Source organism: Canis lupus, chromosome X (assembly GCF_011100685.1).
Source record: "Canis lupus familiaris isolate Mischka breed German Shepherd chromosome X, alternate assembly UU_Cfam_GSD_1.0, whole genome shotgun sequence".
Taxonomy (NCBI): domain Eukaryota; kingdom Metazoa; phylum Chordata; class Mammalia; order Carnivora; family Canidae; genus Canis; species Canis lupus.
Genome location: NC_049260.1, coordinates 66340794 through 66367158, shown reverse-complemented (window position 1 = coordinate 66367158; position 26365 = coordinate 66340794). Strand labels below are relative to the sequence as shown.

At 36.7% G+C, this 26365-nt stretch overlaps 1 long non-coding RNA gene across 2 annotated transcripts; it reads right to left on the bottom strand.

Annotated features, from left to right (window-relative positions):
• Positions 1 to 664: 664 nt before the first annotated feature.
• On the bottom strand, positions 665 to 19864 carry LOC106558421. 2 transcript variants are annotated; one of them, XR_005385973.1, is made up of 5 exons: positions 19520 to 19653; positions 18622 to 18799; positions 18152 to 18235; positions 17242 to 17376; positions 665 to 1289 (listed from the first exon to the last, which is right to left on the bottom strand). It is a non-coding gene; the product is annotated as an uncharacterized LOC106558421 (long non-coding RNA). The 2 variants fall into 2 exon arrangements; XR_005385972.1 differs by lacking the exons at positions 18622 to 18799; positions 19520 to 19653 and adding an exon at positions 19660 to 19864 and having other exon boundaries at positions 667 to 1289.
• Between the last annotated feature and the right edge of the window lie 6501 nt (positions 19865 to 26365).

The window sequence follows — 26365 nt, the reverse complement described above, 5'->3', positions numbered from 1 at the left end:
TTACACTTCAGCAGTACTTGAAAGCCTCTGCATATTCCATGTTGTTTTTTACTTCCTTGATTTTTGTTTTTCCTCATCTCATAAAACTGACTCTCATTTACCTTTTATGACAGCTTGGGCATCATCTTTTTAAAATTTCTTTATTTATTTGAGAGAGAAAAAGAGTACAAGTGGGGGTTGAAACAGAGGGAGAGGGAGAAGCAGACTCCCCACTGAGCACAGAGCCTGACGCAGCACTTAAGGCAGGGCTGGGCACGGAGCTCTATCTCAGGACTCTAAGATTAAGACCTGAGCTGAAGTCAGATGCTTAACCAATTGAACCACCCTGGCACCCCAAGCATCATCTTTCTTTATGGCCTTATTTTCCACCATTAATAGCATAATTAGCCCCTAGGTTAAGTTAATTTTTCTTTGATTTCCTACTTTCTTGTATATATTTTTATCATTGAATTGACCACATTGAATAATAAGTGATTTTTTTCAGCTTTATCTTTGCACCTTAGCAACTAACCTGTACTTGGCATATGGTTGGTATGAAATAAGTGCCTTTTAGAGAAAGGAGGGATTAAAGGGAGAAGAAAGAATACGGAAAGAAAGGAAAGGAGGAAAGGAGGAATGTAGACCTTGGAATCATTCCACTCAGTTTACAGAAATCATTTAGCAATTCTTAGTTTATTTTAAGGTATTAGTTTATAATCAAATTGCATATTTCAAATAAAATTCATTATTTGTTTGCCGATGTTTTGGTGCAATTCTCTAGATTTATCCAGTAACTAAAAAGTATTTAGTATTATCTATAAGCAATTTGAAACCAACCTTCTATGCATTTAATTGAACATTTTATAAAGATATATGTCATAAATCAGTAAGCAAGTGTTATGCTTAATTTTGGAGATAAATATTTGCCATCTCTGCTGAGTTAATGAAGTTGTTATTGGAAATGAAAGTTTTGCTCTGTAGTCATGGGGTAGGAGGAACAAAAAGCTAAAGGCATAAAGAGATAATAATTGATGGCATAAATACAGAAAGAGAAATAAAGTATAATTTACAGCATGGATCATACTCATAATGTTTTCTTAAAGTTTTCAGAATATGCTTTTGAGATGGTCATATGCATGTGTGTAATACACACATACATATATTTTTTCTGCAGGAAATTTTTAATAATTGGATTTATCTGCACATGTCCTATGCTATAAGGGATATCTGGCTCTTCAGAATTTGGGTGTCCAATTTGTTGCTTCTTTTTGAATGTAGCTTGACTTTGGAACTTCTGGTGTAGAAAAACTCTGCAAGGAGGTTAAAAAAATCAAACATAATTAAAAGGTATTTAATAAAACTTCTATTCTTGTTTAGATATGCTTATGTACTAGAAAATTAATTATATATACCTGAGTCATTTTAAAAACCTGTTTAATCACCTATATAAATTTTACTGATTTAAAACAACACACATAAATATTTTCTTTTAGGAAATGAATTGTTGACTGCTTTTAAACAACCACTAAATAATATACTTGTAATAAAATTGCTCCAGATAATTTTAAATAGTATGCAATCCAGAATCTCTGTACTAAAGTAAGAAATAAACATTACAGAAGCAAATTTACATAAAAACCCAAATATCTCTTTTTTAAAAAATTATACTACCAACGTTCACACTCCAGTCTTGCACAGTGATGAATGTCAATACTGTATAACTGCAAAATTAAATTTATTGCTTTTACAAAGTATTCCGGTTTCATTGTATGATTATTGCATAAATGTTAAATTAAATCACTAGTGTTGTCACATTATATGTTATTATAGCAACATAATTTATGTCATACTAACCAGACTTTTGTCACTGCTAGAGAATTGTTATATGATAGGAGTTCATGACACGAATTCATTTTCTCTGCATAACATGTTACTTTTTAAAGAAATTTTATTTGAGTACTGTTGACATGTTACTTCTGGAAGATCAAAATTCTCCACTCACAGATGTACTTTTCTATCGCAGGGAGCCAGAGAACACGTGTTCATGAGCATTTTAAAATGTCATTTAAAAATAGATTTGAGAAATTCCTGGATGGCTCATTCAATTGAGTGACCCATTCTTGACTTTGGCTTATGATCTCATGGGTCATGAGAAAGAGGCACACATTGGGCTCCACACTCAGTGGGACGTCTACTAGAGGATTCTATCCCTCGGTTCGTCAATGTTCACAAACATATCCAGCACTCTATATTTCTTAAATAAATAAATAAATCTTTAAAAAATAGATTTGAGAATGTATAAATACTGTAGGACTTTATTATGACAGTTCTCTATTTTAATTGAAAAACATTGTACTGATCACCTTCTCCATTTTTAATAATAATATAATAATATATAGTCCCTTTCACTATTTCTTATATTCCCTGAATGAATGAGACCATATAATGTTTGTCCTTCTCCATTTACTAACTTCACTCAGCATAATACTCTCCAGTTCCATCCATGTCGAAGCAAATGGTGGGTATTTGTCGTTTCTAATGGCTGAGTAATATTCCATTGTATACATATACCACATCTTCTTTATCCATTCATCTTTGGTTGGACATCAAGGCTCCTTCAACAGTTTGGGAATTGTGGACATTGCTGCTAGAAACATTGGGTTGCAGGTGTCTCGGTCTTTCACTGCATCTGTATCTTTGGGGTAAATCCCCAGAAGTGCAATTGCTGGGTCATAGGGCAGGTCTATTTTTAACTCTTTGAGGAACCTCCACACAGTTTTCCAGAGTGGCTGTACCACCTCACATTCCCACCAACAGTGCAAGAGGGTTCCCCTTTCTCCACATCCTCTCCAACATTTGTGGTTTCCTGGTTTGTTAATTGTCACCATTCTCACTGATGCGAGGTGGTATCTCATTATGGTTTGTATTTGTATTTCCCTGATGGCCAGCGATGTGGAGCATTTTCTCCTGTGCTTATTGGCCATTTCTATGTCTTCTCTAGTGAAATTTCTGTTCATGTCTTTTGCCCATTTCATTATTGGATTGTTTGTTTTTTTGAGGTTGAGTTTTTTTGAGTTTAAGTTCTTTATAGATCTTGGATACTAGCCCTTTATCTGATAGGTCATTTGCAAATATCTTCTCCCATTCTGTAGGTTGTTTTTCAGTTTTGTTACTGTTTCTTTTGTTGTGCAGAAGCTTTTTATCCTGATTAAGTCCCAATAATTCATTCTTGCTTTTGTTTCCCTTGCCTTTATGGATGTATCTTCCAAGAAGTTGCTTTGGCCAAGATCAAAAAGGGTATTGCCTATATTCTCCTCTAGGATTTTGATGCAGTCTTGTCTCACATTTAGATCTTTCATCCATTTTGAGTTTATCTTTGTGTATGGTGTAAGAGAATGGTCTAGTTTCATTCTTCTGCATGTGGATATCCAATTTTCCCAGCACAATTTACTGAAGAGACTGTCTTTTTTCCAGTAGATAATCTTTCCTGCTTTGTTGAATATTAGTTGGCCATAAAGTTGAGGGCCCATTTCTGGGTTCTCTATTCTGTTCTATTGATCTGTGTCTGTTTTTGTGCCAGTACCACACTGCCTTGATAACCACAGCTTTGCAGTAAAACCTGAAATTGGCCATTGTGATGCCCCCAGATATGGTTTTCTTTTTCAATATTCCCCTGGCTATTCAAGGTCTTTTCTGATTCCACATCTTAAAATTATTGGTTCCAACTCTCTGAAGAAAATCCAAGGTATTTTGATAGGGATTGCATTGAACGTGTGAATTGCCTCGTAGCATAGACATTTTCACAATATTAATTTTTCCAATCCATGAGCATGGAATGTTTTCTACCTCTTTGTGTCTTTCTCAATTTCTTTCAGAAGCATTCCCTAGTTTTTAGTGTATAGATCCTTTACCTCTTTGGTTAGGTTTATCCGTAGGTATCTTATGCTTTTGAGTAGAATTATAAATGGGTTTGATGCCTTAATTTTTCTTTCTTCAGTCTCATTGTTAGTGTATAGAAGTGCAACTGACTTCTGGGCATTGATTTTGTATCCTGTCACACTGCTAAATGGCTGTATGAGTTCTTGCAATCTTAAGGTGGAGTCTTTTAGGTTTTCCATGTACAGTATCATGTCATCGGCCAAGAGGGAAAGTTTAACTTCTTTGCAAATTTGAATGCCTTTTATTTCTTTTTGTTGCCTGATTGCTGAGGCTAGGACTTCTAGTACTATGTTGAATAGCAGTGGTGAGAGTGGACATCCCTGTCTCGTTCCTGATCGTAGGGGAAAGGCTCCCAGTGTTTCCCCATTGAGAATGATAAAGCTGTGGGCTTTTCGTAGACAGCTTTTAAGATGCTGAGGAATGTTCCCTCTATCCCTACATTCTGAAGAGTTTTGATCAGGAATGGAAGATGTATTTTGTCAAATGCTTTCTCTGCATCTACTGAGAGGATCATATGTTCTTGTTTTTTCTCCTATTGATATGATCTATCACGTTGGTTGTTTTACGAGTGTTGAAGCAGCCTTGCACCTCAGGGATAAATCCCACTTGATCATGGTGAATAATCTTCTTAATGTACTGTTGGATCCTATTGGCTGAGAATTTTTACGTCTATGTTTATCAGTGATATTGGTCTATAATTCTCCTTTTTGGAGGGGTTTTTGTCTGATTTTGGTGTAAAGTTGATGCCGGCCTCATAAAACAAGTTTGCAAATATTCCCTACCTTTCTATCCTTCAAAACAGCTTTAGTAGAATAGGTATTATTTCTTCTTTATATGTTTGATGGAATTCCCCTGGGAAGCCATCTGGTCCTGGACTTTTGTGTCTTGGGAGGTTTTCGATGACAGCTTCAATTTCCTCCCTGGTTATTGGCCTGTTCAGGTTTTCTATTTCGTCCTGTTCCAGTTTTGGTAGTTTGTGGTTTTCCAGAAATGCATCCATTTTCCATTTCTTCTAGATTGACTGTTTTTTTGTTTGTTTGTTTGTTTTTTGCTTAGAGCTGCTCATAATACGTTTTTATTTATTTTTTATTTTTTTTCATAATACATTTTAAAAATCATTTGTATTTCCTTGGTATTAGTTGAGGTCTCTTGTCTTTCATTCCTGATTTTATTTATTTGGGTCTTTTGTTTTTAATAAGGCTGGTTAATGGCTTATCTATCTTATCAATTCTTTCAAGAACCGACTCCTGGTTTTGTTGATCTGTTCCACAGTTCTTCTGGTCTCTATTTCATTGAGTTCTGCTCAAATCTTTATTAACTCTCTTCTGCTGGGTGTAGGATCTATTTGCTGTTCCTTCTGCAGCTCCTTTAGGTGCAAGGTTAGCTTGTGTCTTTGAGTTTGTCCAGTTTTGTGAGGGATGCTTGTATTGCAATGTATTTCCCTTCAACACTGCTTTTGCTGTATCCCAAAGATTCTGAATGGTTGTATCTTTATTTCCCTTAGTTTCCATGAATCTTTTTAATTCTTTTCTAATTTACTGGTTGGCCATTCATCTTTCAGCAGGATGGTCTTTAACCTCCACGTGTTTGAATTTCTTCCAAATTTTTTCTTGTGATTGAGTTCTAATTTCAAAATATTGTGATCTGAGAATATGCAGGGGACTATCCCAATATTTTGGTATCAGTTGAGACCTGATATGTGACCCAGTATGTGGTCTATTCTGGAGAAAGTTCCATGTGCCCTTGAGAAGAATGTGTATTCAGTTTACTTTGGATGGAAAGTTCTGTAAATATCTGTGAAATCCATCTAGTCTAGTGTGCCATTTAAAGCCCTTGTTTCTTTGGTGATGTGCTTAGAATATCTGTCATTTGCAGAAAGTGCTGTGTTGAAGTTTCTTACTATTAGTGTTATTATCTAAGTATATCTTTGGTTTTGAATTGATTGATATACTTAGCAGTTCCCATATTAGGGGGATAAATATTCATGAATGTTAGGCCTTCTTCTTGGATTGATCCTTTAAGTATGATATAGTGTCCCTCTTCATCTCTTACTACAGTCTTTGTGGTAATCTTTAATTTATCTGATATGAGGATTGCTACCCCAGCTTTCTTCTGAGGACCATTTGAATGGTAAGTGTTTCTCCAACCTTTCATTTTCAGGCTGGAGATGTCCTTTGGTCTAAAATGGGTCTCTTGTATATAACAAATACATGGGTCTTGCTTTTTTATCCGGCCAATATCCTGCATCATTTGACAGAATCATTTAGCCCATTCACATTCAAAGTTACTTTTGAAAGATATGGATTTATTGTCATCCTAATAGCAATTCAGTCCCTGTTCTGTGGATTATTTCTTTGGGCTTCCTCTTTCTTTTACAGGTTCCCTCTTAATATTTCCTGCAGAACTGGTTTGGTGGTCACATATTCTTTCAGTTTCTGCCTATCTTGGAAGTTCTTTTCTCTCATATTCTGAGTGACAACCTTTAAGAATAAAGTATTCTTGGCTGCATGTTATTCTTATTTAGTACCCTGAATATATCCTGCCAGGCCTTTCTGGCCTGCTATGTCTCTGTGGAGAAGTCTATTGTTAATCTGATATTTCTCCTCATATAAGTTAAGAATCTCTTGTCTCTTGCTGCTTTAAGGTTTTTTTCTTTGTCTGTGGAATTTGCAAGTTTCATTATTAAATGTCCAGTTGTTGAATGGTTTTTATTGATTTGGTGGGGACCTCTCTATCTCCTGGATATGAATGCCTGTTCCCCTCCCCAACTTAGGGAGGTTATCAGCTATGAGAATTTCAAATCTACATTCTGGCCCTCTCTCCCTCTTGGCCTCTTCTGGAACCCCAATTATATGGAGATTCTTCCTTCTCAGGCTCTCATTTATTTCCCTTAACCTTTCCTCATGGTCTTTTAATTGTTTTTCTTTTTTTCCTCAACTTCCTTCCTTTCTATCAACTTGTCTTCTATGTCACTCACTCTTTCTTCTACCTCATTAATCCTAGCCATTAGTACCTCCAGTTTGGATTGCATCTCATTTAATTGATTTTTAATTTCAGCCTGATTAGATCTAAATTCTGCAGTAAAGAAGTCTTTAGAGTCATTTACGCTTTTTTCCAGAGCCACCACTAGCTTTATAGTTGTGCTTCTAAACTGGCCTTCTGACATCAGATTGAAATCCATATTCTGTAACTCTAGTAGAGTGTTGTTTCTGATTTTCTTTTCTGGTGAATTCTTCCTTGGAGTCATTTTGTTCAGTGCAGAGTGGCTGTCTTAGTGGGCTGAGTCAAGAATATCAACCATGACCTAAGTCAATTTCACCCTAGATGATTCTGACAAGGTCAGAGAGCAGAAAATGAAACTAGGATCAGAAAAAATAAAACAAAAGGACTACTAAAGTGAAAAAACAAATTTTAAAAAAGTAGTAAAAAATAAAAGGTCAAAAATCCTAAAAAGAGAAAAAGAAAAAGAAAAAAGAAAAGCAAAGAGGAAAAAGAGAAAAAAATAGAAAAAAAGGGAGAGTGGGAGATGGTGGTGAAGAAGTGGTAGTGGAAGTAGAGAATGTAGTCTACTTGAGGGGTCCTAGAGGTTGATCCTCTTGGTTCTGTGTGTATTAAGTTCTGTATGTTAGAAGATACTCAATCTCAAATTTATATAAACCAGCAATACTTGTAGAAATCCACAACATTGACCACCAAAACATAAACAAGATAAAAAGGGGAGAAGAATGGAATGAAGAGAGAATATAGTCTCACAGAATGAACCAGTATGATATTCCACTTGTTTCTGGGTGCATGCTGGTCCTGTTTTAGAAGGTATTAACTTCCACCATTGTAGAACAAAAAAGGGCTGAGAAAACAAAACAAACAAACAAACAAAGAAAACAGAACAAAAACACATATCTTGTATATCTCCCAAAATTAAGTTGAATATGTTGAAGGGAATCCAGAATTGAAAAATATATCTAAGATCTGTAATTGTAGAAATATTAAAGTCAAAAAGGAAGAAACTTAAAAATGAATAGCTGGTAAAATATTGCAGTTAAGGTGGGAAAGAGACAAAATACTGGAAAATTTTAGTCTGATATGAAAACAAATTGTAATGGACAAAGGGAAAAAAACAAAAATTAATAAAATGGGGTGGACTACATAGACTCTAGTTCTATACAATATATTCCCTTGATTTTCCCTTGGTTCTGTAGCTTTCCAGTGCTGCTTGGTCAAGAACTTGCTTCCCCTGTCCTTCTAGCTGGTCCTCTGTGGGAGGGGTCTGCTGTGCTGATCCTCAGGTGTGTGTGCCTTGGCAAAGATGCCCCGTCCCCTGACAGGTGCCATGCTCATTGTGTACTGTTTATCTTGGGAGTCCTTTGTTCCCTGGTTGCCCCACCCCTCCCAGGCACAAGGTGAAAAATGAGGAAAACAACAATGGCGGCAGCCAGGTCTCCAGTTCTGGAGTCAGCTCCCTGCTAGTAACCAATGCAGTCTCCCAGTCCGCATTGGCATAGATGTTCCTGGGGCTGGCTGGGGTTCACTGATCTGCACAACTTGTGGGTTGCCCAGTAGCAGGAGAGTTATCACTCTCCTGGGGCCTCCCCATATCCACCTGTCCCTGGGGGAATGTAGGATCCCTGGCTTTGTCCGCTTGAGGGCCCTGGTATCCAGGGCCCTATGCTGCTGGAATCAGGCTCCTGGGGGGCGTGGCAGCTCCTGAAAGCATGGGGGCTCCTGAAGCTGCACCTCTGCCTGCATCTGGCTGCCTATCCTACTGGCTTTTCCCAAATGCCTCGGGTTGCCCACTCCAGCCCCTTATCAAGATCAGTCTGCGATCCACTTTGTGCTTTCCCCTGGGTGCACCTCCTCTAATAGTGACTCAGGGAATCTGGAGGCTTCACTGCCCCTCCTGAGAGGCTGCCACATTTCCCTGCTAAGCACTTTTCTGGCTGGGAAAAATCCAGCATGAATTTTTAAATTTCCCTCTTCTCCAGGACTGGGTTTTCCTGTCCAGGAGGCTCTGGGTGCTCAGCTTTAGCCTGGTTCCTCACAGTGCCCCTCCCCAACTTGATTCTTTTTAATTAATTTATTTATTTTTCCGCCTTCCTACTTTGCTAGCAGCAAAAACTTTTCTCTCTGTAGAGTTCTGGCTGTTCTGTCTTTAAATCTCAGGTCGAATTTGTACGTGTTCAGGATGCTTTGAAAGGTATCTAGGTAAGTTGGTGGGACCAGGTGAGTTGAGGAATCCTACTCTTCCACCATCTTGCCCCACCCTCCTCTTTCTTGCTTTTTTAAAAATTTAGGCATTTGTTGTAATGAAGATTCCTCTTAGACCTGTTTTTGCTGAAAGCCATAAGTCTAGTATTTTAGGTTTCCATTTTCATTTTTCTGAAGAATTTTATATTTATTTCTTCTTTAATTTCTTCTTTGATCTATTGATTTTTCAAGAGAGTGTTGTTCAATTTCATTTTATTTGTGAATTTTCCAGTTTTTTTCTTATTATTGATTTCTAGTTTCATTCTATTGTGGTAAGTGAAAATACTTGATCTGAACTCAGTCCTCTTGAATTTGATGAGACTTATTCTGTGACCTAATATATGATCTCTTTTAGAAAATGATCTATATGCCTTTGAGAATGTGTATACTGTTGTTATTGAACAGAATGTTCTGCATATATCTGTTAGGTCCATTTGGTCTACAGGGTTGTTCAAATCCATTGTTTCGTAATTGAGTTTCTGTCTCAATAATCTATTTTTCAGAATGGGATATTATGTCATTAACTATTGTTGTATTTCTGTTTTTGTTTTGTTTTGCTTTTTACAAATTTATTTTTTATTGGTGTTCAATTTGCCAACATATATAATAACACCCAGTGCTCATCCCATCAAGGGCTCCCCTCAGTGCCCGTCACCCCCACCCCCTGCCCACCTCCCTTTCTACCACCCCTTGTTCGTTTCCCAGAGTTAGGAGTCTCTCATGTTCTCTCACCCTCTCTGATATTTCCCACTCTTTTTCTCTCCTTTCCCTTTATTCCCTTTCACTATTTTTTATATTCCCCCAATGAATGAGACCATATAATGTTTGTCCTTCTCTGATTGACTTATTTGACTCAGCATAATACACTCCAGTTCCATCCACCTCGAAGCAAATGGTGGGTACTTGTCGTTTCTAATGGCTGAGTAAAATTCCATTGTATACATAGACCACATCTTCTTTATCCATTCATCTTTCGATGGACCCCAAGGCTCCTTCCACAGTTTGGCTATTGTGGACATTGCTGCTAGAAACATCAGGGTGCATGTGTCCTGCCTGGCATTTCATTGCATCTGAATCTTTGGGGTAAGTTCCCAGCAGTGCAATTGCTGGGTCATAGGGCAGGTCTATATTTAACTCTTGGAGGAACCTCCACACAGTTTTCCAGAGTGGCTGTACCACCTCACATTCCCACCAACAGTGTAAGAGGGTTCCCCTTTCTCCGCATCCTCTCCAACATTTGTTGTTTCCTGTCTTGTGAATTTTCCCCATTCTCACTGGTGTCAGGTGGTATCTCATTGTGGTTTTGATTTGTATTTCCCTGATGGCAAGTGATGCAGAGCGTTTTCTCATGTGCTTGTTGGCCATGTCTATGTCTTCCTCTGTGAGATTTCTGTTCATGTCTTTTGCCCATTTCAGGATTGGATTGTTTGTTTCTTTGCTGTTGAGTTTAAGAAGTTCTTTATAGATCTTGGACACTAGCCCTTTATCTGATACGTCATTTGCAAATATCTTCTCCCATTCTGTAGGTTGTCTTTGAGTTTTGTTGACTGTATCCTTTGCTGTGCAAAAGCTTCTTATCTTGATGAAGTCCCAATAGTTCATTTTTGCTTTTGTTTCTCTTGCCTTCATGGATGTATCTTCCAAGAAGTTACTGTGGCCAAGTTCAAAAAGGGTGTTGCCTATGTTCTTCTCTAGGATTTTGATGGAATCTTGTCTCACATTTAGATCTTTCATCCATTTTGAGTTTAACTTTGTGTATGGTGCAAGAGAGTGGTCTAGTTTCATTCTTCTGCATGTGGATGTCCAATTTTCCCAGCACCATTTATTGAAGAGACTGCCTTTTTTCCAGTGGATAGTCTTTCCTCCTTTGTCGAATATTAGTTGACCATGAAGTTGAGGGTCCACTTCTGGATTCTCTATTCTGTTCCATTGATGTATGTGTGTTTTTGTGCCAGTACCACACTGTCTTGATGACCACAGCTTTGCAGTACAACCTAAAATCTGGCATTTTGATGCCCCCAGCTATGGTTTTCTTTTTCATATTCCCCTGGCTATTCAGGGTCTTTTCTGATTCCACACAAATCTTAAAATAATTTGTTCCAACTCTCTGAAGAAAGTCCATGGTATTTTGATAGGGATTGCATTAAACGTGTAAATTGCCCTTGGTAACATGGACATTTTCACAATATTAATTCTTCCAATCCATGAGCATGGAATGTTTTTCCATCTCTTGTGTCTTCCTCAATTTCTTTCAGAAGTGCTCTATAGTTTGTAGGGTATAGATCCTTTACCTCTTTGGTTAGGCTTATTCCTCGGTATCTTATGCTTTTGGGTGCAATTGTCAATGGGATTGACTCCTTAATTTCTCTTTCTTCGGTCTCATTGTTAGTTTATAGAAATGCCACTGACTTCTGGGCATTGATTTCATACCCTGCCACACTGCCAAATTACTGTATGAGTTCTAGAAATCCTGGGGTGGAATCTTTTGGATTTTCTATGTAGAGTATCATGTCATCAGCAAAGAGGGAGAGTTTGACTTCTTTGCCAATTTGAATGCCTTTTATTTGTTTTTGTTGTCTGATTACTGAGGCTACGACTTCTAGTACTATGTTGAATAGCAGTGGTGAGAGTGGACATCCCTGTCTTGTTCCTTATCTTAGGGGAAAGGCTCCCAGTGCTTCCCCATTGAGAAGGATATTTGCTGTGGGCTTTTCGTAGATGGCTTTTAAGATGCTGAGGAATGTTCCCTCTATCCCTACACTCTGAAGAGTTTTGATCAGGAATGGATGCTGTATTTTGTCAAATGCTTTCTCTGCATCTATTGAAGGGATCGTATGGTTCTTGTTTTTTCTCTTTCTGATATGATCCATCACATTGATTGCTTTACGAGTGTTGAACCAGCCTTGCATCCCGGGGATAAATCCCACTTGTATTTCTGTTAATTTCCCCTTTTAGCTCTGTTAGTTTTCACTTTATATATTTAAGTGCTCCAATGTTTGGCACATAAATATTTACAATTGTTATATTTTTTGATGGGTTGACTCATCATTGTGTGATAACAGTCTTTTTCTCTTTTTATCACTTTTTACTTAAAGCCTATTTTGTGGATATAACTACCACTGATTTTTTTTTGTTATGGTATGCTTGAAATGTCTTCTTCTATCCCATCATTCTCAGTCTATGTGTGTTTTGAAGGCTAATGTGAGTCTCTTGTAGGAAACCTATTGTTGGATCTTGATTTTTAGCCATTTATCCATTCTATGTCTTTTGATTGGAGAATTTAATTTATATTTAAAGTATTGTTTATGGGTAAGGACTTACTGTTGCCATTCTGTTAATTCTTTTCTGGTATTTTGTAGATTCATTGTTTTTTGTTTCTTATCCTGCTGTCATTTTTGTGTATGTTTTGATGCATTTTGTATCAGTATGATTTGACTTCTTTATCATGTTATTTTGTGTAATTGCTGTAGTTTTTTCTCTTATGGTACTATGAGGCTTACATAAACTATCTTAAATTATAAAATCATATTTTTAATCCAATAGTAACTTAACTTCAATATCATTCCTAAACTTTACACTTTTACTTTTCCTCTCATTTACATTTTAGGTTATTGCTATTATACTTTACTTATTTTTTAATGCATAAGTAATAATGGATTATTGTAGTAACAGTTTTACTACATTCATTTGCTTTAATTTTCAACTAGAAGTGTAAGTGAATTATGGACCACTATTACCAAGTTACAGAATCTAATTTTGACTAAATGTTTACCATTGAGTGAATGTTACATTAAGTTCTAGTTCATGATTTAAATTAGCATCATTTTACTTTCACTCAAATAACTACTTTGAGCATTTCTTATTAGGAGGATCTATTCGTGATGAAATTCTTCACCTTCTGTAAGCTTGGGAAAATCTTTATCTGTCCTTCATTTTTGAGGACAGCTTTGCCAGGTATAGTATGATTGGTTGATAGGTTTTTTCTTTGAATATTTTAAATGTGTAATTCCATTGTTTCATGGCCTGAAATGTCTCTGTTGAGGAATCTATCCATAGTCTTATGGAAATATTCTTTATGTAGCTTCTCCTCTTCTTGCTTTTAAAATTCTTTTTGTTTGTCTTTGACTTTTGATGATTATAATGTGTTTCAATGTAGCTCTATTCACGTTTAATCTGTTTGGGATCTTTTGGGCCTCACGGATCTGGATGTCTGTTTCTTTCTCCAAGTTCAGAAAGTTTTCAGTGATTATTGCTTTAAATATGCTCTCTGTTCTTTTCTTTTTTTGTCTTATCCTTCTGTAATTCCCATAATGTGAATATTGTATGTTTCTATTGTGTTGAATAAGTCCTGTAGGCTTTTTTCCACTCTTTGTCATTATTTTAAAAAATTCTTGCTCCTCTTATGAAATGATTTCTAATGTCCTATCCTTTGTTGTTGTTGTTGATGTTTTTATTTTGTTTTAATATTGTATTTAAACTCAATTTGCCAATATTATTGTCCTATCCTTAAGTCAGTGATTCTTTCTTCTGCATGGTTGAGCCTGCTTTTGAAGTTCTCTATTGAATTAATTTCAGTTATTGTATATATATATTAATTTTAGAGAGATAGAGCACTACTGGGGGGTGGGGGGAGAGAGGGAGGGGAAAGAATGTCAAGCAGACTCTGTGATGAGCATGGAGCATGATGTGGGGCTCAATCTAATGACACTAAGGTCATAACCTGAGCCAAAACTATGAGTCAGATACTCAACTGACTGAGCCACCCAGGCACCCCTTAGTAATTGTATATTTCTACTATGGGATTTTTGGTTTTTTATGGTTTCTATTTGTTGAATTTCCTATTTTGCTCATTTCTTGTTTTCCTAATTTTTTTTCATTGTCTCTATGCTTTTTAGTTGCTAATCTTCTTTAAGATAATTATTCTGAATTCTTTAACAGTTCATAAATATTTATTTCTTTAGGGTAAATTATTGGAGCCTTGTTAGTTTCTTCTAGTGGTGACATATTTACCTGAGTTTTCATTGTCTTTGATTCCTTACATTGGTATCTGTACATTTGAGTAATTGAGCTTTTCTTCCAGGCTTTATAAGTTTGCTTTGGTGGAGACAGATTTTCACCATTCAGTGCAGTTTGGGTTTCTGGGTTGTCTTCTGGTAGTGTTCTTGAGCAGGTGGGACCTGCTATTAGAGTATATTTTGGGTGAGGCAATCATTCAATGTTTGACGTCAGATATAGAGGGGATGTGATACTGATAACAGATAGGGTTTCTGGCTTGGTTTCCTGCTCATATGAAGCTGTAGCATGGGCTCTGGGGGTGCCCTGAATATCTGGTTAGGCTTACTGGATGGTTGAGCCTGGGTACAATATTTAGTAGTAAATGAGACTATGGATTAGCTTCCCTGCCTTTGCAGGGCAGCATATTGGAACCCAGGGCCTGGGCTCATTGTTTGGGGACCCTAATCATGCAAATATGTGACTGAATTCCCTGACCAGGTGAAGCCACTAGTTTTGCTCTACAGATGGGGAAAGCTATAGGCTGTGCTCACTGTTCAAGTGCCACTGTGAGCAAGATATTGGAGAGGCTACACAGCTTCCCATATGTTCTGGTTAGGCCTTGTTAGGAAGACTGAAGGCTATATTTATAAATGAGAGGGGCTATGAATTAGTTTCTTTTTCCAGGTGCAGGTGGGATCTACCACTAGGGTATATAAAGAAGCAGTTCTCAAGTTTATAAAGCTCTTTGTTGTCTTACCTCAAGGCAAGACATGCCCCAAGTTCCCTGGCCACACAAGGCCACTGGTTTTGTTCTGCTCTCTGTTGGCTCTGCCTGTCTATCTCTCAGCCTGAGCATTGCTGGGTTACACAGCTTCAGGGTCTTATTGCCAGCCATTCTGTTGAAATGGGGTTAGGAAATACTCTCTACAGTGGGTGGAAAAATGTCTCAGTTTCTTTGTTTGGGCAGAATAAACAGGGGCCCTCCAGGCATGTTACCCTTTTCACAAACAGGCTTTCCAGTTTGGAGGAGCTGGGAGCTATAAATTAATCTCCCTGTCTTGGCTATAAATTAATCCCACTGTGTAGGCAAAGTGGGGGAATACTCCATGCCTGGTACTGGTTTTGCTCTGGGGGAGATCGGCTCCATGTGCATCTCAGCAAGAGCATTGTTGGTCTATATAGCTTCCATATGCTCTTGCCAGACCCTATGGCCAGATGTAGCCAAAAGACACTCTCCCCATTTGGGGGTTTGCCTGGCAATGGGCAAACCAGACACTAAAGTCTGCAAAACTCTTTTGAGGACCCAAATCAGGCAGATCTTCATCTCAACAAGGTCTCTAATCAAAGGGTACCTCCAACTAGTAGAATTGCTAGTTGGGATTACTATTGGGGCACTGCAGATATGAACTCTGTTTTTCAACATTTGTGTACCAGTTGTTGCAAGCCCCCTACCTTCTCTCTAAAAGATCGCCAGTAGTTGATATGTGCAGATTCCACTGTAGTCTCCATGGGGTGAGACCACATCAGGAGGCCCCAGAATTCTGGAAAACCTAATTGTCCCCTTGGCATCTTATTTTCCACTGGAGAAACTGGAGACTCAGGGAAGACCTCTTTGTGTTGTGCTGTGCTGGCCTGGAGGAGGGTCAATGTGGTCCCTGTGTAGCTACTTCTCTTACCTTTCTAATGCAGGCTGTTTTAGTCTCCATGGTGCAGGAGGGTGCTTAAACTTCATTCCTATGCTATAGGATTCTCTCAATGGTGTCTTGTTTATGAATAATCATTAGTTGTTCTTCTTGTGAGGGGGATTGAAGTCAGGAAAGACCTATATTACTCTCTTGGTGATGTCACTCCCCCCAGTCAGATTTTTGAGGAAGGTTATTTTGTCATGTGGTCAACGTAACTAAAAATGCCTCCTCAAAAAACATCAATATGTGAACAAACACAAGTTTTTAAGTTTTGGTGAATTAGTTCCATTTTTTCTATAATTTATTGCATTTCAAAAAAATTATAGAGATAACTTTTAGGTGATGATCCATTTCACTATTTTTTTCTGATTGCTGTTTCTACTTGTACAGAGAAACACAGTTTGCACTCAATTTCAATTTTTTAAAGATTTTATTTATTCATGAGAGATACAGAGAGAGAGAGAGAGAGAGAGAGGCAGAGACAGAGGCAGAGGGAGAAGCAGTCCCCATGCAGGGAGCCTGACAGGGGACCCGATCCTGGGTCTCCAGGATCACACCCTGGGTTCTAAACCACTGAGCCACCCGGGCTGCCCTTAATTTCAATTTTTAATATGTTTTGTAACTAAAGATCAGAAATTACCTAGTGTTCAGCATTAGCTTGAGTAATGTACCATTTAATGTATTAAAGTATACTAAAACATGAAATAACAATTGCCTTGCTAAATTATGGTAAGTTAATGATTGTAATAACATAAGACCATTCTGACCTCTGAATTAGTCTCATGGCATTTAACCAGTCTTCCTTTGATATCAAATCTCCTTTCTAGGGGATCCCTGGGTGGCGCAGTGGTTTAGCGCCTGCCTTTGGCCCAGGGCGCGATCCTGGAGACCCAGGATCGAATCCCACATCGGGCTCCCGGTGCATGGAGCCTGCTTCTCCCTCTGCCTATGTCTCTGCCTCTCTCTCTCTGTGACTATCATAAATAAATTAAAAAATTAAAAAAAAATCTCCTTTCTAAAAATTGCAACTTTAAATAAAATATATATGCATATATAGTACCTTAACACATATAAAGTATTACACAGACTATTTTTACTTATATTTCTTATATGACTCATATATAGTTTATGTATATAATACTTCAAATACTTTATAAACAAAGTATATTCATACATATGGAGCATTCAATATACTATACCTTTGACTCATATATCCTAATGTCATTTTACAAATGAAATAATAGTAGTAGCAAGTCGTATAAGATAAGTTTTCCATCTTCATCTCAACTGATATCTTCATATCATTTTGCTATAGCAAAGTCTTAGTGTTTATTGTGTTACTTTTACTTGAATTATGGTGATGATAACCACATATAGAACTGAAATGTATGGTACATACCAAGAGTGGCTTCAAACATGTGAAGAATAGTTGTTCCCATAATTTGCTTTAGGTTTAGCTGTTTCCAGAGAGCCATTGCAGTTATAAGATGGATAAATGTAAGGATTGTCCTCTTTAGTTTCATGAATCATAAAGCTATTTTAAATGAAAAAATCAATATGAAATATTTCAGGATAATTTAAAAATAAAATACATAGTGTTAAGTGTTACAGTAAAATGGATTGTTACTATATTCTACAGGAAGCAAATAAATGAAATCATCCAGAATTCACATTATATTGATATAACAGATATAATTAAAAAATGGCATCCTCATAAAACAAAGAAAACCATTCTCCTTTTATTCAATTTCTCACTAAAACTAGGGTCTTTGTTAGGAAATATTTTCTATTCTTCCTTAGAATGTTTGAAAAATTACTTTGATATTTAGATAAATGAAGGAAATACAATTTAAAAAATGTTACAGATTAATTTGGTTAGTGCTGACTTTTTCTCAGGAAATGTGTCAAAGAGTTATCTGCCATAAATACATTTAGCTATGTAATATTTATGGTTAGAAACATTGTTATCTCTGGCTTCTTCTTCTCTGCAACCCCACCTCCTACTGAAAAATAAATACAATAAACTGTCTACTAAAATTCCTTCTAAATAAGATTGAGTTTGGTTTCTTTTTCAGTATTTACAAGCTTTAACTGTCCTTTTTTTTAATTTTTATTTATTTATGATAGTCACAGAGAGAGAAAGAGAGAGAGGCAGAGACATAGGCAGAGGGAGAAGCAGGCTCCATGCACCGGGAGCCCGATGTGGGATTCGATCCCGGGTCTCCAGGATCGCGCCCTGGGCCAAAGGCAGGCGCCAAACCGCTGCGCCACCCAGGGATCCCTTTAACTGTCCTTTTAAGAGAACTTACATGTAATTTTCTTCCAAAGAACTTTGGTGGTGGAGATACAGGACTTCCAGAAAGGATACTCTGATGGGATGAGCTCCAGCTGTTCTGCACATAGATTTTTTTTAAGGGAGTAAGGAAAGGTTTAGCCATGAGTTTAAGGAAATTTGAAACACCATAGCCCACATTGATTCTACATTGCTAAATATTTAAATTTCAAGATAAATTAGAGAGGGTGACAAAACATGAGAGACTCCTAACTCTGGGAAACGAACAAAGGGTAGTGGAAGGGGAGACTACTGGGGGAATGGGGTAACTGGGTGACAGGCACTGAGGAGAGCACTTGATGGGATGAGCAGTGGGTGTTATACTATATATTGGCAAATCAAAATTTAATAACAATAATAATAAAATAATAATAATAAAATAATAATAAAAATCTCCAGGCTTGATTCTTAAAAATGGCAAAGTATTGCTAAAAGGCAAATGCTTACTTATACTGATAACTTAGAAAATCTGTCTCAGGGCAGCCCTGGTGGCGCAGCGGTTTGGTGCCGCCTGCAGCCCAGGGCGTGATCCTGGAGACCCTGGATCGAGTCCCACGTCGGGCTCTCTGCATGGAGCCTGCTTCTCCCTCTGCCTGTGTCTCTGCCTCTCTCTCTCTCTGCGTCTCTATGAATAAATAAATAAAATCTTTGAAAAAAAAAAAGAAAATCTGTCTCACATTTCTATCATCTATCTATCATCTATCATCATCATCTATCTATCATCTATCAGTGATGGAGAATGACTTACTGAAGGGAAAATGCAAATGGAAGATTCTTTTTAGCTGCCATTCTAAGTATTAAGGGACCTTTTTAGCCAAAAGCATTAAATATAAATCCCCCTTCCAATTGTCTTAGTTGGAAAACATACACAGAGAAAACACAGTTGACAAAAGTAACACAGACACATAATACTTAGACTGAATATAGAGAGTTGCAGCATCAAATTGTCATGGTATACTGCAGAACGTTTTGGAGGTAAGCTAATACATACAAATCAATTGGTAAATACTTGATACTTAAAGTATACTTTGAGTGAGGGCATTAGTATAAAAGTAAGTTGTAGTAATTATGGACACTGAAACAAGAAATCGGCATTTTATCACTTTAACAGTGGATCCACACCAGATCTACACAGAGCTTATTCTTATAGCCACACTGGTTATGGGTGGGCATATAACATTGAGACATGGCCATTTTGATTGGGCCATATTGCAATCAAGGATATTTTTACATTGCTACTTTGATAGAGATATTTTGACATAGGGCAATTTGTTGCAGACTATAAAACATTGCTCTTTCTGATTTAAAAAAATAATAAAGATTAAGTAATATGTGAAATACACACCATGACTCATTCCTAAGTTTCAGCTTATGTCCACAACTACCTCTGGAGAGTGGAGGATCCTGGATCGATAATGTTAGAGATGAGACAAGATTAGGTATTTGGAAAGACAGGTTGATACAATTAGGAAAAATTACACAGACCCAGTATTTCTCCTCTGTTGTTTAAATATCTTTCTTTTGTCTTTGGGCTCTCCTTTTCTGCTTTGTTTTTGAAATCTTCTTTAAAATAAAACAAAAAACCACAACAAAACAAAAAAAGAAAATCATGACTCTTGAAAGTGTGATTTCCGTGAAGCTTGAAAAGAAAGATTTACTTGTGTCTATAGCTAGTCCCTGTGATATTTGATCCCTGATGTCATAGTAGTTAGAATCAGGGGTTTCTGACCATTCCATACAACAGACCTTAAAGGGGCTACCTTTCCTTCCATAGTGGACTTAATTTCATTGGTCCAGGTCTCTTTATCTGGCAGGCAAACAAGTATTATATAACTGATGTGATGAAAAGAGCCCTATCTAAAATTTGGACATGGGGATCATAAACCAGATTCTCTAGCTTCAAAAATATGGTTATACTTGGGAGAACAATACCATAGAAAACAGTAGGGGAGATCTCAACATGTAGAGGGACTGGCATGTATCTCGCATTTGTTCAGTTTGGGCTTAATTTAAATTCATTAATCCAAACTCAGCCCTTGATTCAACTAGGTAAATGAAAAAAAGTGTTTTAGGAAGAATGTAAGGTAGAAAATTACAGAGTAGAATGCAGGCCAGGCTGACATGGTGAGATTATTTTTTGAGATCAAGCCCTATAGGTAGTGGTAAAAGTAGTGTGGCACTCTGCTCTTATGAGCACATGGGGGTACAGAAAGAATAGTAGCTAGCTACTGATGACAATTTTCTCCAGAGTCAGTGACTATATCAGATCCTTGAAGCAGGTTAACAATACAAACCAGAACACTGAGGAGAGTAATGAACTGTTAGTGTTTATATTGGAACAACCATTAGAAGGTGGGACTATCTTGGTCATCCTACTTTGAAGTCACTGTTTTTAGACCCAAAGCTGAGCCTATTCATGTTTTTCAGAAACACAGTCAATGTGGCTTTCATTTTCTCCATCAAAAGTAATTCGTTTTCCGTATTTTATTTTAGAAAAATATGAAATATCCTATTTAGTATTACATAGCCACAATCATTAATTCCTTTGTTCAGTAAGGTTGATGATGTGGCAGTGTGAGACAGATGGGTTCAGTAAAGCATTAAGCCATGGTCTAGCTTGATAATTTCAAAGGACAAAGAAAAGCCATATGGAGGGGTCCATTAGGACATGATAAGGAAAGTCAGAAGATTCCCATTTGAATTCATGATCAAAGAACAAGACATCATCTGAGGATTGGGAAAGGCAAAGAAATCAAGAGAAGTTTCTGAACTCTCTGATGACATTCCAAGGAATAAAAAAAAATTGTGTACAGGAATATACACAAAAGGTCCATATAATCTATCTCTACCTGACTAGGTGCCCTATGTATTGGAAGTCATGGGAAAAGCAGTTCTTCTCTCCAACGTCAATAAAATCTTTCCAAATGTCATAGATTAAGGCTCTATCTAGAGTGACAATACCCAGAACAAGGAGTAGACTGCACCATGGAGGGCTGGATTTTCATCTGATTTTCTCAGATGAACTTCTGGCTTGAAAATGTATGATAAAATTTTTGTAATGGACCTAACAGCACTATCTGGGCATACTACAGTTCCTTAATTTATTAATATTCCTACTCTCTGAGACCACTCCTTCAGCACACCCTGTCTCCACAAACCTCCCATTTCTCTTCCATCTTCTTTATTCTCAGTTGATGACCTTGCCTCTTATTTCACTAAGAAAATAGAAATGATCAGAAAAGAACTATTTTTATCTTCCCACCACCTACCCGTATCCATAAACTATTTGGATAAAGTGTCTCTGCTTATATCAAAGACCAACTCCTCCAAATGTGCTCAGGATCCTTCTTCTTGCCCTCTCAAGGACTTTATTCATGCAATTATTTCCATTCTATCTTGTAGTACAACTTTTATCCTTCTCTACTGGATCATTCCTTTAAATTACAAAAACAACTCCACATTATCTCCCAGCCACTGTCTCGTTTTTCTGTTTCCTATCACTATAAAACATTTCAAAAAAAGGTGTCCACCCTTATTGTCAATTGTCACTGCTCCCTAACCTCTCATTAATTGTCAATCCATGCCAGGTCTGCTTCTATCCCCACTACTCTGTTAAAACTGCTCTTGTCAAGGTTGTCAATCACCTCATGTTGCCAAATCCAATGTTATTTCTCTCTTCATCTGACTTTTCTCTCAGTAGCATTTAATGTAGTGAGCTATTCCCTAATTCCAAAAATACATTCTTTTCTATCTTTGCTTCCATGACATCGCATGCTCCTGCTTTTTCTCCTATTGCTGTATGTACTAATGTGTGTTTTTAAAAAAATATTTTATTTATTTATGCATGAGAGACACAGAGAGAGGCAGAGACATAAGGCAGAAGGAGAAGTATTTTTATTATTTATTATTTATTATTTTTATTTTTCTCTTCACTGTCAATTTCTAGTTCAAGATATCAATAGCTCTCTCTTAGACTTCTGTCAGATTCTGAACTCTTCTTTCTCCTTCCAGGTATGGAACGCTGAAAACCATTCTCTGCATAGCATCCAGAAGCACTCCCATGAAAAAAGCCTTCAGTGTGACTTTCCACTGAGCTGACAATAAAATTAAATGTCTTAACAACATCCAACAAACCATAGCATGATCTGTCTATTGACTTTCCTGCCATGTTGATTTTCTTTCTTTGAACATATCAAGCCTATTTTTCTCTTAGGATTATTGTAGTTGCTCTTCTCTCTGCTTAGTTCTTTCCATGACTTTTTTTAGAGAGGGAGGGGGAGAGACAGAGAGAGAGAGAGAGAAGCTTAAACCTAGTGTGGAGCCCAACATGGGGCTCAATATCACAACTCTGAGATCATGACCTGAGCTGAAATCAAGTCAGATGCTTATACAACTGAGCCCCCAAGGTGCTTCTCTCCTTGACTTTCTGTATGAAAGGGTTTTTTTCCCTCAGCTTTCAGTATCAATTCAAATATCATCTCTCCAGATAGTCTTTCCATCTAACATTGCCCCACTTCCAAGTCACTGCTACATCACCCTGTTTCCCAGACTTATAGAATTTATCACAATCTGAAATTATCTTATTTTTTCCTTATTTGTTCACTGGCTGCCTCCTCTCCCCTCCCCAAAGGAAGTTCCATGGGGATAAGAATCTCAGATACCACTGTATTCTCTGAGTATACAACAGTTCCAAGCATATAGTAGGCAATCAATATTTTTTGCTAGATGGATAAATGATGATGTCTAATGAACACTACTGAGTGTATTTCTATGATAAAGACCAAAGTGAATAACATTGTTTTCTTCTCATATGGAGTCTACAGTCCTTTTGCTGTGACTCTGTACTTTAATGGCCTCTTGATGTATGTATATTAAAAGAACACTAATCTCAGATGAGGAATAGTCTGAAAAATAAATAGGGCATAATAAGTTTTCAATCAGAACCAGTCTACTGATTATGCAGGATGCTTTATTTCTCTATCCTTCTGACTACCTACTCTTTGGTATTTTTGTTTCCTCATAAGAATAGGAATGAGAAATAAAATTTGATACTCAAATCAATCAATTTGGCTTACATTAGCAATTACATTAATTACATTTATCTGTATGTTGGCAAATTGAACACCAATAAAAAATAAATTTATTATTTAAAAAAGGTTGTAGAAGGAAAATATTGTGAGGGGAAATTTTATTAATTTTTTGTCTAGGGATTAAATATATCCATATTTCCTCTTGCCTCACTTCATGATCAGGACTAAAGATAATTAGGTATTGAGTATTTAAGATCTGGTTAACAGTGATTACCTATCTAGGGACTAAATGAATCAAAGAAGTGGAATAAAGGGAAAGAAATAGGTAAGTCCTGTCAGTAAGGAACAGTAAGTCCCTTACTCTAGGATTACTACAATAATCAGAAAGGAGCTGTTTATTTTCCTGCTTCTGCCTCAAATAATAGTTTTGTCAACAAAATAGTGACTCTAGGCCCTCTTTGAACTCTTTGGGTCATCTGTGAAGTGCATATTTACTTTCTTAATGTTCTTTAAGTCATGCTAGACTTGCCTGGGAACTCGGAGAAAAGTTTCACATCCATGACTGAAAAAAAATCCATAAATATATAGAAAGTGCATATATGGAGCAAAAAGAACTCATTGAAAGCACAGCTTAAAACATATCAGGTATGTCTCTGTGAAATTCTCCTTAACTCCAACTCTAAATTGGTGATTTTCTTTTCTTCATTTCCCTGTTCTTTTCCTCTGCATCATAGTTTATTTTCATCACTTGACACGATTGTGATGTTATCTTTAATTTTGTTTTACTTCTTTAATATTTTCTTTCCCAGTAGATTCTAAATGGGTGGGCACATATTTTGATCACCTATTAATTTGCAGCATCTTGAACTAAAGTTGAATGACTGAATCAGCTTGTTAACCAGCTACTATTAGCAGGTAAGGTACTATGTGAGCATAAAAAATGAACGTGGTAATACTTGTCATCAAGGAGCTCACAAACTAGTGGGGAGAAAAGTACTTTTAAAAAGCCAACAACAGTAGATTGTTATACTTGAGACTTGAATTTATGTTAAATTAGCATAGAGGAAGGTCATTTTAAACTTTATACTGTGAAGTCAGGAAGGATTTATGAAAAGAAATGCTTAAGCCAAGATATGAAGATTGAGTTTACATGGACTGAAAAGGAGAAAATTACATGCAAAATGGAACAAAATATAAATAGAATTTGTAAAGAGGAAGAAAGCAATAGAGAACTTAATACTTTAAAGATACTGTTTGGTTGTCTTTGAACCTCCATTCCTCTTTTTTCCTCTGGCCACTTTCAAATTTTTCCCTTAATTTTTGGTTTTCAGCAGTTTAACTGTGATGTGCCTAGCTGTAATTTTCCTCATGTTTGTATTGCTTCAAGTTTGCCGAGTTATTGGCAACTGTAAGTGTATGTTTGCAACAATTCAGTGAAATTTTCATTCTTTATTTCTCCAAATATTTTTTCTGACTCCATTTCTCTGGTATTCCAACTTATTTGTAAGCTACACTGTTTCCTTATAGTCATCTTTATTTCTCTGTCTTTAGATGATACAATATCTTTTGACCTATCATCAGGTTCACTGGCACTTTCTTTTGTGACCTGCATTTTGCTATTGAGTCTATCCAGTTCTATTTACAATAGCCAAGACATAGAAGCAACCTAAGTGTCCATTGATAGATGAATGGACATTATATTATATATTATGTATTATATATATAATGGAATATTACATGCCATGAAAAATAATGAATCTTGCCATTTGTAAAAACATGGATGAATCTAGAAGGTATTATTCTGAGTGAAATAATTCAGAAAAAGACAAATATATGATTTCGCTTATATGAGTTATGTAAAAAACAATACAAATGAACAAGCAATGGAGCAAAACCAGACCCATAAATACAGAGAACAAACTTATAGTTGTCAGAATGGACAGGTGGTAGACAAAATGGGTGAAGGAGAGTCCGAAGTACAGGCTCCTAGTTATGGAATGAATAAATCACAGGGATGAAAGGGACAGCATAGAGAATATGGTCATGGTACTGTAAGAGCATTGTATGGTGACAGATGGTAGCTACTTTTGTAGTAAGCACAGAATAGTGTATAGAGAAGTTGAATCACTATACTGTACACCTGAAACTAATGTAAACTTGTGTGTCAGCTAACTTCAATAAACAATGAAAAAGTGAAAAAGTATGTATTAACACACAATACAATCTTTAAAATTATCCTTTAACAGAAGACATGAACAGACATTTCCCCGAAGAAGGCATGTAAATAGCAGACACATGAAAAGATGCTCAACATCACTCATCATCAGGAAAATGAAAATCTAAACTATGATGAAATATCACCTTACACCTTCCAGAATGGCTAAAATAAAAAACACAAGAAACAACAAGCTTTTGTGAGGATGTGGAGAAAAAGGAACACTTGTGTACTGTTGGTGGGAATGCAACCTGGTGTGGCCACCGTGGAGGACAGTATGGAATATCCTCGAAAGGTAAAAATATCACTACTCTAACATCCAATAATCACACTACAGAACACTAATAAAAAGTATAAAACACTAATTCAAAGGGATACATACACCATTATTTTACAGCAGGATTATTATATCTTTATTTAAATTCAATTAATTAACCTATAGTGTATTATTACTATTCTAAGGGTAGAATTCAGTGATTCATCAGTCTTATATAATACCCAGTGCTGATTAATTCACATGCTCTCCTTAGTGTCCATCATCCAGTTACAGAATCCCCCCACCCCTGCCCCTCCAGCAACCCTCAGTTTGTTTCCTATGATTAAGAGTCTCTTATGATTTGTCTCCCTCTCTGATTTGCTCTTGTTTCATTTTTCCCTTCCTTGACATATGATCTTTGGTTTTCTTTCTTAAATTTCACATATGAGTGAGATCATATGATAATTGTCTTTCTCATATTGACATTTCACTTACCATAATATCCTCTACTTTCTTTTTTCTTAAAGATTATTTATTTATTTGTTTATTTATTTATTTATTTATTTATTTATGATAGACAGAGAGAGAGAGAGAGAGAGGCAGAGACACAGGAGGAGGGAGAAGCAGGCTCCATGCCGGGAGCCTGACGTGGGACTCGATTCTGGGACTCCAGAATCGCGCCCTGGGAAA